The 20,295-nt window shown below is 35.6% G+C and overlaps 1 protein-coding gene across 28 annotated transcripts in view; it reads left to right on the forward strand.

Moving 5' to 3' along the window:
* rbfox3a (RNA binding fox-1 homolog 3a) overlaps nucleotides 1-20,295 on the forward strand; it is an 829,029-nt gene that overhangs the window by 56,612 nt on the left and 752,122 nt on the right. For 22 of the 28 annotated variants that reach the window (XM_073918619.1, XM_073918620.1, XM_073918614.1 and 19 more), the window contains exon 1: nucleotides 13,754-14,138. The gene's annotated coding sequence lies outside the window, so the exon portion shown is untranslated. Of the gene's footprint in view, nucleotides 1-1,827; nucleotides 1,885-6,353; nucleotides 6,424-13,753; nucleotides 14,139-20,295 lie in introns of those variants that run through there. The other 6 variants (XM_073918641.1, XM_068224793.2, XM_073918645.1 and 3 more) reach the window with 1 other exon arrangement.

The following is a 20,295-nucleotide window of genomic DNA, read 5'->3' on the forward strand; positions in this document are numbered from 1 at the left end:
TATATATATTTATATATATATATATATATTTATATATATAGTATAAATAGTGCAAGTAGTGCATTCACAAAACTTGTGTAAAAAATGTAAGGGCACTTTAAATACATACATGGATGATGAACTTAGCCTAACTGCACATTTATAGACTGTTTTACCAAAAATATCGTTTTTTAGGGTGATGATGATGACTTAATTAAATTTGACAGCAAACATTCATGCCTAATAGCTTAATATAAGCTTTGACTGTAAATATAATGTAACAATATGCATTTTATATGAGAATGGTTAGAATGACTTCTATGGTAATTTTAGTAGCTATTGAGTTCTGGTAGTTCCAGTGTTAAAAGGACCAGTTGTGTTTACATTTTGCCTATAGGGAAGTTGTTAATAGTGCACAAACTTCAAATGTGTAAACCCAGCATTTAGTTTCCAGTTACAGTAGTTATAACACTTATTAATACCAGGTGTAAACAGAGACTAGAGTGTAATGATTCATTGAACAAGAAAGAGTTTGACAGTTACACTGTATTAATAGCATGCCATTATTAGTTATTCTGAGTGCCTACATAAATATATGTTAATTATAATCTAAACTAAGCTTCATGTGATAAAATTAATGAATCTAATTCTGTGTATATCATGCGCTTGTTTTCATTTTAGAGAATCTATACAGAGTTTTACATTGTAAAATACACAATAATGGTTCAGAAATAAAAATAAAACGTCATCCATGTCAAATTATAAAAACAGATTCCAGCCCCGAAACCCAGTCTAGGCAAATTCACCAACATGTATTTTAGGAAGATGACCCAAAACTTTAAATAAGTTGCAGGCTGATAGCTGGTCAGCTTATAAATGAAAACAACTAACGCTTAAAAGCTAAGGCGATGAAACTACGTGGATGGATGGGTCAGGAATGCATCAATGCCAGAAGACTATTACTGTATATAGCATTCAAACCATCCGTCTCGCATGCACATTGATGTAAAATGTCAGTTTTAACCTTGTCTAAGTGACATCACAAAAAGAGACAGCAAAATATTGACACTTTTGCTTGACATCGAAACATCTTCATCTCACACCAACCACAATAACAGCTCTCCACTCCCTCTTTTTTTAACAATCCTAATGACCCTTTGTGTAAAATAGATTTCATTAATCTGGACAGAAGAGCTCTTATCCTAGCTGATGTGCTGTTCACTTTGTATTCATTAGAGCTGCGTACTGTGATAATGCGGGGTGAGGGGAGTTTTCCTGCGCCCCCACCAAGGCTAACTTTTTCATCAATGCACCTGCAGTGTGCTTATAGGGATTTAGATTACCCCGCTTCATCAATAAGCTGCACAGGTCATCGATGAAATTATCCTTTGAATACAATTAAGGAAGTAATAAAGGCTTTCATTGCCCTTGACAGATTGATGGTCTTAATCTTTGGGGCGAGAACATTACCTGCTTGTAGCAATGCGAGGTGAAATGTCCCCATATTGCCTGACATAAATATTACAGGTAAATAATGAATCCAGAAGTGTCCGTGGATCAGCAAAACCGATGCTTTAATTTGATTTTGCATGGGAAAAATTATGCTAATTTGCATGTTCACAACCTAGTGTCACTGATTAATTACAACTTGTTTATCTCAAATTATCTACATTAATTAGACACATGACTATGCTGTGACCCGACAAATGGGGGCCGTGATATTAGAACATGTTTTTCATGCTGGAAACTCGTCCCAAAAACACTCTCAGAACATAATTAACAGCCAGAGAATGGTTTCCATGCTTTATTAAGGACTTATTTTTTCTTTCTTTCTTTCTTTTTTTTTAGTGCACCTTTTTCTTGGAGATGGACTGGATTCGAAGCGAGAAGTAAATCCGAGCTGCTGTGAGTTAAATAGCATTTCGGGCTCTCTCAATAAATAATTCAGTCTCCAGCGATCACACCAAATTTAATTAGCTCTTGTTATCCTGATATTATCAGGGCCTCCATGCTGGTGCATCTCTGTCTGCATCAGGGCGAGAGGACCTCTCGCTGCACACTGCCTCTGGGTCACAGGACGACACACACACATGCACGCACACACACACCTCTGCTGATTAACTGTGAAGCTAGTTAAAGATTGCTTAGATGAACATTGCACTGAGGCCATTTACAATACTGAGATTGTTCCAGTCGCGATGGGGTCACAAAGTGTCTTTTTTGGTGCAGTGTGTAATTGGTGTAACTGAGAGTTAGTTTGTGGAAACACAACAGAGGCTTCTGTAACAAATGTGTACCGCGGAAACTGTTATTTTTACAAAAAAGCTTCTGCCTCTAAATGATTTCCTGTTGCTGTTTTTCTGTTTGCATCAAATTACTTTTACAGTTTATAGATTGCCTATGAGATGTACAGTATAGGAATAAACATTTTATGAATATTAAGCAGAAATGCTGATTCTCTGCAGTAGATTCAGCAAATAAAGTTCAGTTTGTTGCCCCTTCTTGAATTGTAATATTTTAAAATAAACCAAACTGTTTTCTTATAACTATTTTATTACAAATATTAATGTAAATTAATAGTATATATTCATTATTATTATTATTATTATTATTATTATTAGTAGTAGTAGTAGTAGTAGTAGTAGTATTACATGGGGAGAACATGCAAACTACACAAACACAACATATATAAACTATACACAAACTACAGCAAATACCCTGTAAAACGCAAAAAGTTAAGGTAACTCAAACCATTTGAGAAAACACCATTTAAGTTCAAAAAGTAATCCTAATGAGTACTGTGAACTTAATTCATTTGAGTAAATCAAGCAACTTGAGCACAGTAAAACCCATTCAATAAAGAGAACCCAAACCAACTAAGTACAGTAAAACCAAATAAGTTAAGGCAACCCAAACCAGTTAAAAACTGGGAGTACTGGGAACTTACTCCATTTAAGTTGACGTAATGAGGTATTTAATTAAGTCATTACCTTTAACACTGAGTTCAAAACGTTTCAAATGAGTAAAATTAACTTTCAGTAAATTTTAAAGTTAAACTACTAACTATTTTGTAAAGTTAACTACACTTATTTCATTTGATAAAGTCGACTGTTGGGTTTTACAGCGTAGCATCAAAAACTATATTGTTATGATTACTGGTTATAATTTTTATTTTATTTATTTAATTTTTGTTATTTAAAAAAAAAAAAAAAAAAATATATATATATATATATATATATATATATATATATTTGTTACAGTTTTGTCAAGATAAACCAAACTCGGGCAGTTTTATGGAATAGCCATGTTAATAGAGGCTTTTAAAATATTTTGTTTACTGCTTTTCGAGTGCCTTAGACTTATCATTTTGTAGTTTATCTTTATGAATCCCTTACCCAAAGAGCACTGGCACATTCATTGGTAAAACTTTACTTTGATGGTCCATTTGAGTATTAGTAGACTGTCTGCTTAATATTTGTTGATACTGCTCCTTCAACAGACATTTAACTGACGATAAGAAACTTTTCAAGTACATGGCAACTTACACTAAGCCTAACCCTATCCCCAACCTAACAGTCTACCTATAATCTACTGAGAAATAGTTGGCATGTAGATGCAATGTAACTCAATTCAACAAACGGACTATTAAAATAAAGTGTGACCCTATTAATTACCCCTGAAGAACTTTTTGCTTTTGTTTAAACCAAACTTATTTTGACAGGTTGTCTGAAAGATGCTTAAGTTTCTATAAACAGGTACTTAAGTAAAACATGACAAATGCGTGCAAAGTGAATGCAGAGCAGATATCACATATTTCACAGTTACTAACTTTAAAAAAATTATTTAGCAATAAAAAAAAAATCTTTAGTATTAAATTCTTAAATTAAGTTAATTGAAATATACTGTGATGGAGTTTTTGTAAATTCATTTTAGTAGAAGAATTTTAAACAAATGTGACACAAAAATGGCAAAATAATTCAAACCTGAACAGCATCTACATCATTAAATCACTTCTTTCTAATCAAAAACAGCTCTCGTTCCCTCAAATTTTACAAAGCGATTGTGCTTTGTTGTAATAGTGTTGAATGCTGTAAGCCCTCACATATGTGTATGATGTTATTGGCAACCGATGTGTCTGTGTGCTGGAGCTCTGAGCTGCAGTGGCATGGTGTGATTCGCCCAGGCTTAATTGCAGTGATTGTGAGAGCGTTGTAGCAGTATAATGTGGTGGTGTTCAGGGAAGCATAGAGCCGTAGAGCGATCAGTTTGAGGAGGTGACTGGTTGCGAGTCTCTCTCTCTCTCTTAGACACACACACACACACACACACACACACACACACACACACACACACACACACTTGTCAAAAGCGAGGATTGGAACAGAGAAAGACAGCAGCCCTAGGAGCCTAAGAAAATGGTCTAACCTCATGTTAACTGGATTTTAGGTGAAATGTTTTGAGCATATTCAGCAGTATTTTCATGTCAGGAGAATCAGGATTGTTTTAAAGGGATAGTCTGGGTTTTTTGTCTAAATTAAGTTACAGCATCAGCAACTGCGGCATAATTTTAATTACTACACAAAATTATTTTGAAGATTGATGTTACTGTGAGGCATTTACAGTGGAAGTAAACAGTGCAAGCAATATTTAGAGGATTTAAACACATAAATATAGAGCTTATAAAATTAGCATTTATTACTATGTGGCACTCAGAATGGAAACAAATTACATCAATATGTAAATTAATTAAAACTTATCCTATAAATTAATAGGATTGTATATTGTTGTAATTATATTAGGGCTAAAATTGTTCCAGTTATTTATACAGTTTATATTGTTGTTATAATGGCAACAAAGTTCAATTGAATAAAAAAAAAAAAAAAAAAAAAAAATATATATATATATATATATATATATATATATATATATATATATATATATATATATATATATATATATATATATATATATTAAACTTTTTTTAAACACTGAAATCATAGTACTACTGAACCATTAGTACCATGTATATATATGTATGTATTTGTATAAATTTGATAGTTAATAGTATTGCTGTGAGATTAATCGAATCGCAATCGAAATTTGAAACGTTGCAATATTAGCTAATTGCAAGAGGCTGTGAAATGAAACATATTTGTATTATTTAATTTCCCCTTCCCAGAGCAAATGTGTGACTGCCAGAATTGCTCAACCGAACTATGCGGAACACCCCCAATCATTTTTTTTTAACAGGACATTGGTAATATGGGAATATTTTGGTTTCAAAGTCACAGAGAATAAACAAAACAGGTAATTTTTAAGAGCTGTTACAGAATTGTTGCCACAACTTACAGATTATTGAGCTGAAGCTTGACTAAACATTTTTTTATCACAAATTATATTGCAATATTGGTAAAAAAAAAAAAATGCAATTAGATATTTTCCTTAAATCTCACAGCCATAGTTAATAGTCATTATTAATAATTATCATTATGAATGTCAAATCTTTATTTGGTTTGTTTAAAAGCAGATTTTTGCTTTAGAAAGAAAGTTATAGAAAACCTGACTAAAACTTGCAAATCAGCATTTCACATCTGAAGTACAATATTTTAAATAAGTATTTATTATATTGTGGAAACTTAAGCCAGAAATGAATTGCTTAGAAATGAATTTTCAAGATTTTAATTCTTGCATGCTCTAGTGATATTCATATTCATGTGATATCTGTAAGAAAATGTAGTATTTAAATATTTAAATTTTCTTAATTAAACTTTGCCACTCATAATATCATACATTTAGATCATATAACCATAGATAAAATCACGCATACAGCACATTGACTTAATGTCCATTTGTTCTTTTGTTTGCTAACATGTCTACATTAGTTTCCTATGTATTTCTGCTACAATATATTGTTTAATGAACTGATAAATGGTGCATATTAGTGTTTCTCAACCACATTCCTGGAGGACCACCAGCTCTGCACATGTTTCCATGTCTCCTTAACCAAGCACACCTGATTCATATCATCAGCTCATTAGCAGAGACTGAAAGAGCTGTAATGGGTGTGACAGAGGAGACATCAAAAGCATGAAGTGTTGGTGGTCCTCCAGGAATGTGGTTGAGAAACACTGGTGTATATGGTGCAAACGTTTAGTGTATGCATAAACATCACATTGGACATTTATCAAACGCATTATTGTTTTAACAAGGAAAAAATGTATTGCGATAATCAGATCATTTTATCACCTAGCCTCTAACTATTAGCATTATCTGACAACATCTGTCAAATACTTATTTTGAACCTTTACGAATCACATTCTAGCTGATCCAGCTATACATCTCAGACCTTCTCCCGCTGTTTTTTTTCTCCTCAGAACATGAGTTCAGCTGAGAGAGCAGCCTGTCTCTTCCCCTCACATTGGCAGCTTGACATTATCAGGAAATGTAAGTGATTCCATCTCTCCGTCGCTCAAATTCAGCGTCCCAAAACAGCCGTACGTTTTCGGCAGCCATGTTAGCTCACCCCACTTCACCCCCCTCACACCTCAAATCTTGTTAGTCATTCTCCAAAAGCGTCAAAGACATCTTTATTGCGTCTGGGCTGGCAATGTTTTTCTTTTTTTTCCCCTCTTCTTCTTCTTCTTCCAGTGTGACAAGATAAAGGCGAGTCTGCACTTCAAACAGCTTCTGTTGGCTGCGCAGGAATAACAATCGGCGCTTCATTATTTATTTTTCGCCTCTGTTGTCTCTGGCAGTTATCTTAGCCATACGTCGTTATCCAACACCCCCCCTCCGACAGTCCTCCTCCCGTTATTATTACGAATTCAAAAGAAATACTTTCTGAAGTGTAGCGAGCGCCTGGGGAGCTGATTAGCTATTTACAGATGCCACCCACAAAATCCCATGACCCTTGGAGTGGAGGCTGCTAGCAGACAAGCCAATTAGCAAAGAGAGAGGCTGCAGTCTGCTATTAATGCCATTATTCTCTCTATAATGTCGGCTATTGTTATTCTTTGTGTAGCGGTGCGCTGGAAGCTGAGGGCACCTGCGTGAACCTGTTAATGGAGGTGCTGAGTGCCGGTGATGGGGCTGAGAGAAGGGCAGCTGTGAGTGGGGAAATCCCAGTTTAGAGGCATTGTGTGCAGGCCGCTGCTTTGGGATCCATTTCAGGCCCACAGCGTTAACAGGATATGATTAGTGACTGCTGGGAATCCACACTGTGGATGAGTGAAAACACCAGGGCTTTATTTTGTGTGTGTGTGTGTGTGTGTGTCTGACTGTGACTGTGTGTTTTTCTGTTTTTATTGTAAAATGTTGACTGGCTTCATTCCTGATGCACACAATCTGATGCATTTGATCCTTTCAGCCAGTAAGTGCTTTGTGTGTGTGTGAATTGCTAGATAGTGTGCTAGATAATAAAAATGATATCCAGCTATTGACAGTTTTTACCTGTTTACACTTGTATGGTATAAGGGTACCATCATTCATATTTCTAATGAGTGCATAATTTAGCATTTAAAACAAGCAAAGAAGCAGCAGTAACATGTGACAGAAGCCGTACTTAAAGGGCCATGAAACCCCCTCGTTTCAGCAGGGTGTTTTCACACCTCTACTTTGGAAAAAGTCAGAAAAGTGGGCGTGTCCAGCTCTGTTTAGGGGGGAGTGTCGGAGGAAGAAAAGAGGCATGGTGTGGGAGTGTCTATTTGGGCGCACTGAGTTTCAGAGTCAAAATACACAAACACAGGGGACAAAGTGATTGTGTTTTCATAGACATCTGTTGTCGAATTATTTGCCAAATTATTAAATGGTGGACTTTAACTGCAGTTTGGCTCTTTCATTCAGGGAATTCATTCATGTCCCTCGCGACAAACGAGATATTTGATTTGAGGAAAAAAACTCAGCATTTCCCGGAAACTTGGATGCACACGGCAGGTAGCGTCAGAAAGCCACGTGTGTTATTCCGGTCACAAAATGCGGTAAAAATCCAACACGAGGTTAAAGTTTGGTTGTAGTGCTAACATGTTTACACTCGGTGCAATAGTTTGTTCGATACGAACAAACTGAATAAACAAAGAGCACTGGTCGCTCACTTACCAAATCTGTAGAGACAGGACAATCACCAGCAACTAGAGCCGCGTCTTTATTAAGAGGAGACTACAAGCGAATCTGGATCTCAGCGTTTGCAGATGAGAACAGCTCTCAGGTAAACAATAATCCTCCTCAGACACGTAAGTTATTGTTGTCGAGTGTTGTATACACTGTTAATCCACACGTGACTCCAGCTGCGCTCTCACAGAGAGAAAATGAAAACAAAACTTAACGGCAGCAAACTATAAAAGCAACACTTCACGCTTGTTTTGCCAACACAACATGACGCCTCTGTCGTCTAAACACTATGACAGTGATGAATATTAATGAAGTTGCACAATAGAGCGCGCTGATTGGTTTGAACCAAGCCTTACTCATGCATTAATGCATCACACTGTAAGACGTAATAAGACACACTCTGGCACAGATGAAATGTAGTACACTCTAAAAGGTACTGCATATGACTCAGCTTAACTTAATAGTGTTTATTTACTTGATTTGCCCAATATTTTATTATTTATGTTTTATTTTAATTTATAATTCATATTTACCAAACAGGCTTCCTTTCATTTTGCCTAGCTAGGCCAAAAATATTTCAAAACATTCTCCCATGTTTCATCAAACAATAATTCAATCAATAATTGTAGCAGTTTTCACGAAAATGCTAAACAGCATGAATGTATTCAAGATTAAAGGTGCACTATAAAGAAAGTCTGGTAGGCATAGTCGAAAAATAAGAGATTAGTGAATGGAAATGGCCATACTGTGAGCCTCAGACATGATTGTTTCCTCATTATCATGTAAAGTCCACGAGTGTAAAACCCTGGTGGACAAAAGGCCAATCAAAACTGAAAACAGACTCTTGCATGACTTAAGGGGCACACCTCAGCATTTATGTAGTTTAGGACATTATCCAGACTTGACGAGCATCCACGTCATCAGATCACACAGGCACATATTAATATACACGCCTCAGGCTGTGTTTGGAAAGCAAGCCCCAATGTTTCCTAGTGAGACAGCAATGACCATTTTCCATATGCAAACTTGCATATGTGGGACTTTTATTTTGAAAGTGGGAGACCCAGATTGTTTACTTTTGCATTACTGAGCACCAAACATATTCAAACTTATTAGTTAGGATGCAAAATGCAAGATTTACAGATTATGCTCAGTTCCACTCCAAATAGGCATAAGGTATGTTAAATTGTATCTTTTGTTAATTTATCATGTTTATTCTGAAATTCGGTGCATGTTTCAACAAACACATGCGACTGCTGATTCAAATCACTCAGCTCAACTGTCATCTGTTCATGCAGAGGCTGATATTCTTGGCTGTGCTTTCTTTGACATTATAGCTTTAAAATACAACACAATACATCTCTATTAGTCTCTTTTGTCAAGTTTATTTATATTTTAGCATTTATCCACAACAGATCTCATGAGCAAAATGTGTTACTGTTTCTGATGCTTTAAAGATTTAACTAGCAATATACTTAGTATTATTATACTGCCCATGTCCAGCGTACATCATCCTCCAGCATCCAGTGGAGCTCTTTAATATTCACTACATCCCCAAATATGGTCAATTATGCACCTTCTCATTCTAGGGATGTTTAATGGAGTAACAAATTAGCATATAAAACTGAGAAATTTTTTTGAACTTACCTAAGCCATATACCTACTATGTAGATATCAGAGAACAGTTTGACTTGAACCAGTGCAGTTTATGGCACCTTTAATCATTTCAAGAATGCTCCAAATAATATCAGAATGGATCATATGATATTAAAGACTGGCATAAGATTCAGCTTTGAATATTTCACAATATTAAGATTTTTTTCTATGTTGCTAATAAAAGAAATGTTCTCTCATTGAGGTTTAATTTTTTTCTCTATATATTATATTATATTATATTATATTATATTATATTATATTATATTATATTATATTATATTATATTATATTATATTATATTATATTATATTATTTATCAGCATATGTTTTACACAGCAGATGCCCTTCCAGCAGCCACCCATGACTGGGAAACATCCACATACACTTATTCACACACATGCACTATGGACAGTTTAGCTTACCCAATTCACCTGTACCGCATGTTCTTTTGGACTTGTGGGGGAAACCGGACCACTCAGAGGAAACCCACGGGAACATGGGGAGAACATGCAAACTCCAAAAAGAAATGCCAACTGACCCAGCTAGGGCTCGAACTGATTGTGCTACCCACTGCGCCACTGTGCTGCCTATATTATATTATATTATATTATATTATATTATATTATATTATATTATATTATATTATATTATATTATATTATATTATATTATATTATATTATATTATATTATATTATTCATGTTATCGTGCATCGCCAATCTCACAAGGGGATGATATGGTGAACTGTAAATTAATTTATCGCCCAACACTAGTTTGAAGCTGTATTGTGACTGAATAATATGTAGGGGTAAGAATAGGGATGTAGGAATGACCTTGTCTGTCTTTATTCTGCGATTACAACCGCCTGGATGTACTTTATCTATCACTATGTTATGTCATTATATTGCTGTTTGAAATATTATTGTTCAGTGTAATGTAGTGTACAGTGTATTATAGCGTAGAACAGAGTATAGTGTGTGCTTCAAGTATATTTGTGAGAAACACATACTCTGCGGGTCATTGTATTATCACCAAACAAACATTTCTTACCATGTCAACAGTTGATGGTTGCATTGATTTTATTGATGCTTATTGCGCTAAAGCATTAATGGTAAGGTAAAATACTACTAGGTGTAAATGATGGGAGAACGCATTCTCTGATAGCAAGGCATGAATTACATCACAGTGCTAAGATCAGAGTTCAAATGGCTAATTTAGCTTTTAATTGAAATCAGTGGAGTGTAGTCTACCCTGACAGCATTGAGCGCTCAGGGGCCCACGGGGCTGCCATAGAGTTTCCACACTTTATATCCTTAATTTACACCATCAGTTAGAGCCGTCTCCCTTTCTGAAACCGCTTTATAGACCATATTTGGCTTTTTATATTGAATTTCAGGACCACTTCCCACTAACATGCATATGGTGATCAAGTGTGCATGCTTTTATTGCATCACAAGACAGATGAGTATATGATTTTTAAATGTTGTTTAGGGATGCAAGTGATGAATTGATGATTTATTAATGGTCAGTTAAGTTTATATTAATACACCTCATTACTGTCCATCAACAATCACTTATGTCATCAGTGTTCAAACTATACTGTGCCCTTTGGGGATCCCACTTTTTCCGCTTTGATCTCGAGTCCCTTGCCACATATAGGCTATAACATATGCAGGATCCCTATGCTTAAATGGCAATGTATAAACAAAAAGTATTTGAATATAAAACAGATATTTAAATGTAACTGTGAAAATATAAAATATATTTAACTGTGACTTTTAAAAAGTGGGGTAAATGAACAAAACACCACGATAGTTTCGGTTTACTTTCTCGCTAAAAAGTGCTTGTTTTGCCTTTTATAACTTTCTTTGACCCTTGAAATTATCTTTTGAGGGGTTTATTTTTACATGCACAAACAACTGCAGCCTCAACAACAGAATACCGTTGTTTAATTTTACCTGCTGTACTTTTTTGAGAGGAGTACATTCATTTATATAAAATTAACAAACACTAATATGTTTTACTCAACAGCAAAATAAAAAACCTCGGCATGTCATTTTTCTATTCACTCTATAAGCTCGAGATAATGGCATTAAGGACAGCACATGCTTTTTTATTTTATTTTACAATGGCCTAAAATGTCATAGGATCTCACTGATCACTCCGGTAAAATATAATAGCAAATTGGAAAATGAAAGAAACACCATTGAAATGGGTTCCGTTTTGTCAAGTTTACCCTGCTTTCAGCTTAATTGTCCAACATGTTTACAGCAATGTCATGGTGTTTAAAAAAACGAACATTGTATTGCCTACTTTATGAAACAAATTCTGCGAAACACTGCGTCACATCATTTGTTTTAGAAAATAAACAGTGTTTCAACGTCCAGATGAAAGCATCTGGCTGTCAGTCTTTACATGACTGGACTTTGCTCATCAGCGCCGTCTAATGACAAGAATAGTATGTAGTTATCTTATTTTTAAGTGAGGTGTAAATCACCATCATGCATTAATGGAGATTTTTTTGCACTTTTACGCTTAATACTCTATGATCACATTACACAATACTGAAACCGCACGTCAAGTTAACACATTGTCAATATTTTCACAAATCATGTTTTCAGGTGGAGCCCATGTCTTATTTAGGGGAGCCGAGCTCCACCGTAGTTCACACCCTGGACATTAATGTGCACATTTTAAGGTGTTTGAATTTTAAAGTGAGTGCTGGGATTTGAACTTGATTGGTACATTTAGATCATGTAAATGCAACATAAATATTGCATTGTTATCTGATAATCTGAGGTGTGATAAAAAGGAGATAATAACTAAAGCTAAATTGCTAAAGGTTGGAAGCTTTTATCACATTGCTAAGTCATCTTTTTTCTCCAAACACAACGCTCATCAACTTCATTTTTAGACCTACTGTCCAATCACAGTAGAGGGGGTCAGGACAAATACCCAGTGGCAAAGTGTCACTACATCAAGCACAATGAGGGAAAAATAGAGGATCATTTTACGTCATTCTAAATTATGCCAACACTTTCAGATGGAGAGATATTATCTTTGAAATCAGTTAATAGTACTCGAGATATTCTGTCATAGAAACCAAAGCATCTCAAAAAAAAAAAAAAAAAAAAACTAGACCACAGAAGCGCTTGCTAGCACTTAGGAAGAGCGTTGGCGTTTTCAGCTGGGTTAAAATGCTTTGTTGGACACATTGGTCTCATTACATGTTCCAGATTATCTTTAATATGCACAACATCCTTTACATATTTGGTAAAGTAACATAAGCACAAAAAAACAACAACAATTTGGTTACATGAACACAGGCATGGACCGATTGTGCATCTGAGATGAAATTTATATTTAATCTTTAAATTGTTTTATCATAGTATTATTTTTACTATCCTGCAAGTCAATTATTTATATAAAAAATATTTTTAATTGGGTTAGACAGCTTGCATTTTGAATGTCAGCTACACATCCTGTCAAACCAGTGCCACAGAAGTAGACCTCTCTTGCTTTAGCAAGGTTAATTGTTTAATTGATCATTAATTTAAATGGTAATCAATAACCCGAATTAATGGAACATTTCTGGATATTGATATCATGTCTTCTACGCTTTGGATTGGAGAAGTGGTGTAAATGTAGTCTGGATTAGAGGTTGAAGGAGCGATGGCGGAAGAGAATAGAAGGCTGTAGCTGCCTCTCGTCTCTATCGTTCAGTACCTGTCAGCCTACGTTAGCGGTCGGAGCCTTCCGAGAAGGGCTCGCATGAAACTGTCAGTGCATCCTCTCCACCTCCGCGTTCTGTCTCTCCTCCTCCTCCTTCCTCGCTGTCCGTCCCTCCCACCCTCATCTCTCTCTCTCTTCCTCTCTCTCTCTCTCTCTTCCATCTCTGATGTGTTCTTACAGTGTAAGGCGCAGCCAGTGAGTGAAAGCCCAAGCACCCTCCCCAATACACACACACACATACACCCACCACTTACACACATCCATCCCGCTTGTGTGAACGTAAACACACATACACAGCACAGACGCGTGTGGTTGACCGCACCGGGCTCTCGGCTGTGTGTGAAGACACGCGCGGCACGCCAAAGAAGCAACACTACTGAATCTGACGCTCGCTTTGTAGCAGGACCGCCAAGCAGATCGCAAAGAAAACCAGCCTACTTTGTCTCTCTCTCTCTCTCTCTCTCTCTCTCTCTCTTCTTTTTCCCTCCCTCTCTTTTCAGTTATACTTGTGTGAACAGAGCTGAAGAATAGGAAATACACCCCCCCCCTCAATCTCTCGCTCTCTCTCTCTCTCTCTCTCTTTCGCTCTGTCCTGTGGAGGGATAAACAGTGAAAAGATGAGCCTGTGATACAGCATCAGACCTGAGTGACCTGACAGCTCAAACTGTGAGTACACGAGTCTCTTACTTTGACTTCCACACTCACGCCTACATACTTACACCATATAAACTCTTATGTTTTAAGGTTTGCCATCAACGGCTTGCTCTTTAACCTATGATAAAACTCTGCGCTTGGCAGCGAGTCGTTTAGATTCATGCTGCACGATTGGTTTCATTTTGATGAAACAAATATCCTCCGGCAATCGCATTTTAAGGGGCGCTTAATGCATCTCGTATGCGTTATTCAAAAGTACACCTCGCTCTTCATTTATTCTAGTAACGGGGCACTGTGTACCTCAGGTTTTCGCATTAGTATGAGAAAGCAGAGCATTGTACCTTACATTAGTGTCATCCATATTTCTTTAATCTTTTTAATTCAGAATGACAGTCTGTGAAGTGGTGTCGTTTACTTTGAATACTTTTTTGTACATTTTATGAAGTATGTTTTGCATCTTTTATTGTTTTAGGAAAGCTTTTTCACACAGCCCTAAATAATTGTAAATACTGTATAACTCACAATTTTAAGTGAGATTCCTCTTGCATAAATGTTTGCTTTTTTGAGTTTATTGTGACATGCAGTGTGTTGCACTGTAGAATGTGTTTTTTGTGTGTGTGTATATGTGGGTGTGAGTGCTGGACGAGAAAAAAGTGAGAGGTTTGTCTCCTCTTCGGATGACCGGACAGAGAGTGAGAGCGAAAGAGATGCAGACAGTGAGACAGAGAACAGCGTGTCACATTCGGCTTGCTTGTGACGGTTTGCTCAAGCAGTGTAGCATAGCTGACAACTAAAGCGAGAACACAGTGTTACCCTTAGCCTGTGAACAGTTGGGAAACAAAGTGAAGCTTTTAAAATAGATTTCTGGATATTTTTTTAGGAAGCGGAATTTTCTGTCCAATTCTCGGTGTATGGATGATCATGTTTCATTTGTATTATCTTGTATTATTTGATTGATTATTGATTGATTTAATTGAGTGATTGAACACTTTTGTGTAAGTTAAAAAATCATGTTTAAGGATTACTTTACAAATTGTTCCCACTTTATATATACAGTAGTGAACATTCGAAGCAAATTAAATATGTATTTCAAATTTGTCCTATGACAGGAATGGATGTTGATCAATAGTTTTAAGACAACTTTGAAAGGTGATGATCCAATTTAAATGTTGACTACTGTAGTTTCTCTTTTTTTTTTTTTTTTAGATCTAAATTAGAACTTTTGACTTTACCTACAGCTGCACACCATCAGATAGAGTGTAAAGTAGTTTCTTTACTGAAGTTCACATGCTCAGTTGCGTTGCTAATAGCGTTTTTTTTTCATTGCTTGTTTTTCCCTACACACGTGAACTTTGCATGTTTGTAGTTTTAAAGTGTATATGCTCAATCAATTCAATAGCGTCTCGAAAATGACACTAATGGCCTATATGCACACAGACTTTTAATTTTCAGCCAGGCAGCCTAAGGGCTTCGGGTAAACGATCTTTCCATTACTAAATTGTCACGTTTAGGATCTGATGTCTTAAAAAAACAGCGATCTTCACTGCCTGTTAGATATACGATATAAAGTGGGTCTTAGATCGGACAAAAAGCACTGCATTAAATTCTATTTCCCCCCGCCATGTCTTTAAAATATTTTACGTTAGTAATTTCACTGGCATTTCTGCGCTAGCTTGTTGCTACTGACGGCGCTACTGGTTAAAACGATCTTTCATCTCGTTTTATGCTTGAACAACTAAATGAATGCTTAAGTCTATTTAAATGAATGTATTGTAATTACATTACAACATCAATGCTGTAAAACAACCTTATGAAATTGAAAATTGTCACATTAAGCTTTTGCCGGAAGTTTATTATTGCCTTTAAAACTCTAGCTGTGCATAGAGCCTATTTATAGTTGTAATTAAATAGACTTCTTACACCTTTAAAATAAAGATTGCAAAAATAGTTACTTGCAGTGATGCTAGAAAAACTGGTTTTGGTCCCTAAAAAGAGCCGTTTAATAATCAGTCTTTAAAAGATTTGGATTTTGCTGTTCCAAAAAGCAGTTTTTCACCCAAAAACTTTAGGGGTAATGGAAATATTCCATCAATGATTTTAATGATTCCATTGGAAGATTCCATATAACATTTATTTGTTTGAGTTTGACACATTTATTGTTCATCGTCTGTTGTGTATGTATTATAATTCTGTCTTAGTTTAGGCTCATGCTGTTTTTGCACTGCTGGACATTTGCTGTGATGTTTACTGTCTTACTCATGAGAGATCAAAGCCACCAAGAAATCAATTTTTCATGTACATATAGAGGGCAAAGCCAGTAGATTTTACTTGTCCCATTTTATTGCAATATCACACACACTGACGCAAATACTTTTAAAATGTAAATAAGTCTGGCACCAGCCGAGCATTGATGAATTGTTTATCATCTTAACTGGATTTATGTGAACTAAATAATTCCAGTAATTCTAAATTGCCATCTGGATTGTTACTGTACCTTCAAGCACATTAAACAAATGATTACAACCTTAGAAAGTTAAAAACTATCCTAACAAAATGAAGAGGACTTCTCTTAACTGTCCCGAAACTCTTTTACCAGCAACCCAATCTTATTGTCCAGCCGAGATATTGCAATAAACTACTTGACTACCACAACCACTATGGCAAATCTAATAGAAACCAACATCTTCTGGCAGTTAATCAAGCTCTCTAGCATTTTTCTCTCCTTTTCCCACTCTCCGGTGTGTATGCGCTTGTGTGATTTCACCATTAGGCTTGACTACTGTGCCGTTTCCCGATATGATGACAATTTCCTGCTGAGGCGCATGTCAAATGAAAAATGGCATGAGATGTGTGAACCACATGGTCAGAAAGGTTCACAGCTTGTGAATGCAGATTTCATTCATCCGTATGTTACCAAAGAGCGTAGCACGAACATGAAATGGGCTTTTTAGGAAAGGTTCTTGATTTCAATGTAAAAATTGGCATGTTACTTAACTCTGTCCCAGCATGAGACTCTGGCTTTTGTTGAAGGATTTTGGGTTGAATGTTCATGTCAGAATAAGCCACATAGGAATTTAGCATGTGCAATAAATGATAGTGATGGCTTTTAGGTGATCTCTGCTTAAGGTTTTTTAAAAGTAATGTCAGCAGCAAGAAAAATCGTCAATAATGTCATGGTGTTTGTAACAAATGTTCTAAAAAAGACAATTTAAAAGCCAACAAAAGATTTATTTGTAAAGGACACAAGATTCTTTAGCGCTTTTCAAATACCCGTAACTTATTGTACGCCTTGTAGAGAAGCACATAACAGACATTTAGCTGGTGAATCATTTACATGCATTCATTATAGAGATAGCATTGGTTTGTAGAAGAAAATTATGAATAGTTGTGCTAACAAAGACTGTCAGAATTGTTGCCAACAAGAGTCAAGTTTAACACATCCGGACTGCCAGGTTTTACAAATACAGTTATTTGGCAGCACACCAGTTAAGTTACATAGAGTTGTCAGAGTGAATCATAGTTGCTAAAAACACAATAAATTATAGGAAGTGAATTTGAAACTGAAGTATTTCATTTTGATGTGTCATTAGATAGATACTGTAGATACATCAAAGTGCGATAAAAGGTGTATAAAAGGTAAAGTTCTATATTATATTATATTATATTATATTATATTATATTATATTATATTATATTATATTATATTATATTATATTATATTATATTGCATTAGGTGGCATGGTGGCTCAGTGGTAAGCACTGTTGCCTCTTAGCAAGAAGCAAGAAGCAAGAATGTAGCCAGAAGGTCACTGCCTGGTTCGAGTCCCTGCTTGGCCAGTTGGCATTTCTGTGTGAAGTTACCATGTTCTCCCCATGTTTGCGTGGGTTTCCACAGTCTAAAGACATGTAGTTTAAGTAAATTGGATGAACTAAATTGGCCGTAGTGTATAAGTGTGTGTGTATGTGAGAGTTTATGGGTGTTTCCCAGTACTGGGTAGCAGCTGGAACGGCATCCACTGCGTAAAACATATGCTGTAATAGTTGGCGGTTCAGTCTGCTTAAGCGACTTAAATGGGTCACCACAGCAGAATAAACCGCAGACCTATCCAGCATATGTTTTACGCAGCGGATGCCCTTGCAACCCATAACTGGGAAAAACCCAAAACTCTTATTCACTACGGCCAATTTAGCTTACCCAATTCACCAATAGTGCATGTCTTTAAACTTTTGAAGGAAGGAAACCCACGTGAACACGGGGAGAACATGAAAACTCCACAGAAATGCTAACTGGCCAAGCCGGAACTCGAACCAGTGTTGCTGTGACGCAACAGTGTAAATCACTGAGCGATTGTGCCGCCAAATATAAAATAATATAATATAATATAATATAATATAATATAATATAATATAATATAATATAATATAATATAATATAATATAATATAATAATATAACACAATATAATATAATTATATTTTATATATATATATATATATATATATATATATATATATATATATATATATATATATATATATATATATATATATATATATATATATTAAGGGTGGAGCCGAACCCGAATACGGTATTCGGAAAGGCACGAATAGCGTGTTTTTACGAATACTTGATTCGAACAAATACTTGAAAAATTATTTGTATTCGGGAGCAAGAAAAACACTATATAAAAAAGCAGCGTTTCCTCATGAGACCACAGTGCATGCCCGCGTGAGTGAGTGAGTGAGTGAGTGAGTGAGTGAGTGAGTGAGAAAGAGAGAGAGAGAGAGAGAGAGAGAGAGAGAGAGAGAGACACGCTCAGTGCAAAACGCGCCAAAGCCCGAAACTGAAAGCAAGACGTGACTTTTAAGGCGCTGTTTCATATGGATTTATTAATCATTCTTACTGTTCAGTGATCGCAAACTGCCGTAGTTTATTAAAGACGCAAACCTCTCACTGCACGTCAGCTGTGCGCCTTCAGCAGACCTCCTCATTCCTGCAGCACGAGGGCTTTATGATTGTTTATGCGCGCCAAAAGTGGCGGATCTGTCCGGTAAAATATCTGACTGCGTGTCACCGTATCCCTGAGGACTATTTGGCGAAATATTTGACTGCATGTCACTGCATAACAAACGACTGAAACGATATAACTAGAGAACTCTCCACTGTGCCACTGTGCGTATGGCAAGCCGTTTTAGCATTTAAACCTTGTTGAGACTATCCATAAATATATTTAGAGATATCTCTAATTATATTTTGACTTGTCATAATTATAATTCAGATTGGAAATATCTGCAAATATATTATGACTGACTAGTCATATTCCTCCATTGAAAAATATTTGCAGATATCTCTAAATAAACAAACAAACAAACTTTGTGTCTTTTTTTGTGGCAGGCAGATGATAATAGCAAGGCTGCATCTTTTAGTATTATATAGAATACTTTTGTTCTGCCAGATCTCCCAGGCAGGGTTTTATTTAGATTTATTTAGTTAATTTTAGTTTTTGGAATTCTGTCCATTTTGAATTTTACTCAAATACAAATACAAATACAAATACTTTTTCCCCTCAACAAATACAAATACAAATACAAATACCGGCTGCTCCGCACATCCCTAATATATATATATATATATATATATATATATATATATATATATATATATATATATATATATATATATATATATATATATATATATATATATATATATATAAACAACTTCCTCGTATGTGCAAACATACCTGGCAATAAAGCTCTTTCTGATTCTGATATAATATAATCAGGTTTTCTAAGTTCCAATGTGAATGTAAAAAGACCAAAATTAAAGTTTAGAGTCCTCAAATAAACTGAATATTGGCAAATTTTACAGCTGCATTTTTACATTTTCTCCCCATGGATTTAAACAATTTCTCAGGAATTGATGGGGAGAACAAAAATAAACACCTGCTTCATGACTTCATGATCACAGAATTTCATAATTTTAAAGTTTTTTAAAATCAGAAATATACAATCGCTATCTTATAAAGCTTTGCAGAAGATGTGATCAAATCAGCAATGATTGTACAATATAAACTGAGTTTAACTTGCTCTGTAAGCACAAAAGTACAATATAATATACAACAACTGAAAGTTTATACCATCACATAACCTCTGAAGTTAGGGTTGGT

This window comes from Danio rerio, chromosome 12 (assembly GCF_049306965.1).
Source record: "Danio rerio strain Tuebingen ecotype United States chromosome 12, GRCz12tu, whole genome shotgun sequence".
In the NCBI taxonomy this organism is placed as follows: Eukaryota; Metazoa; Chordata; class Actinopteri; order Cypriniformes; family Danionidae; genus Danio; species Danio rerio.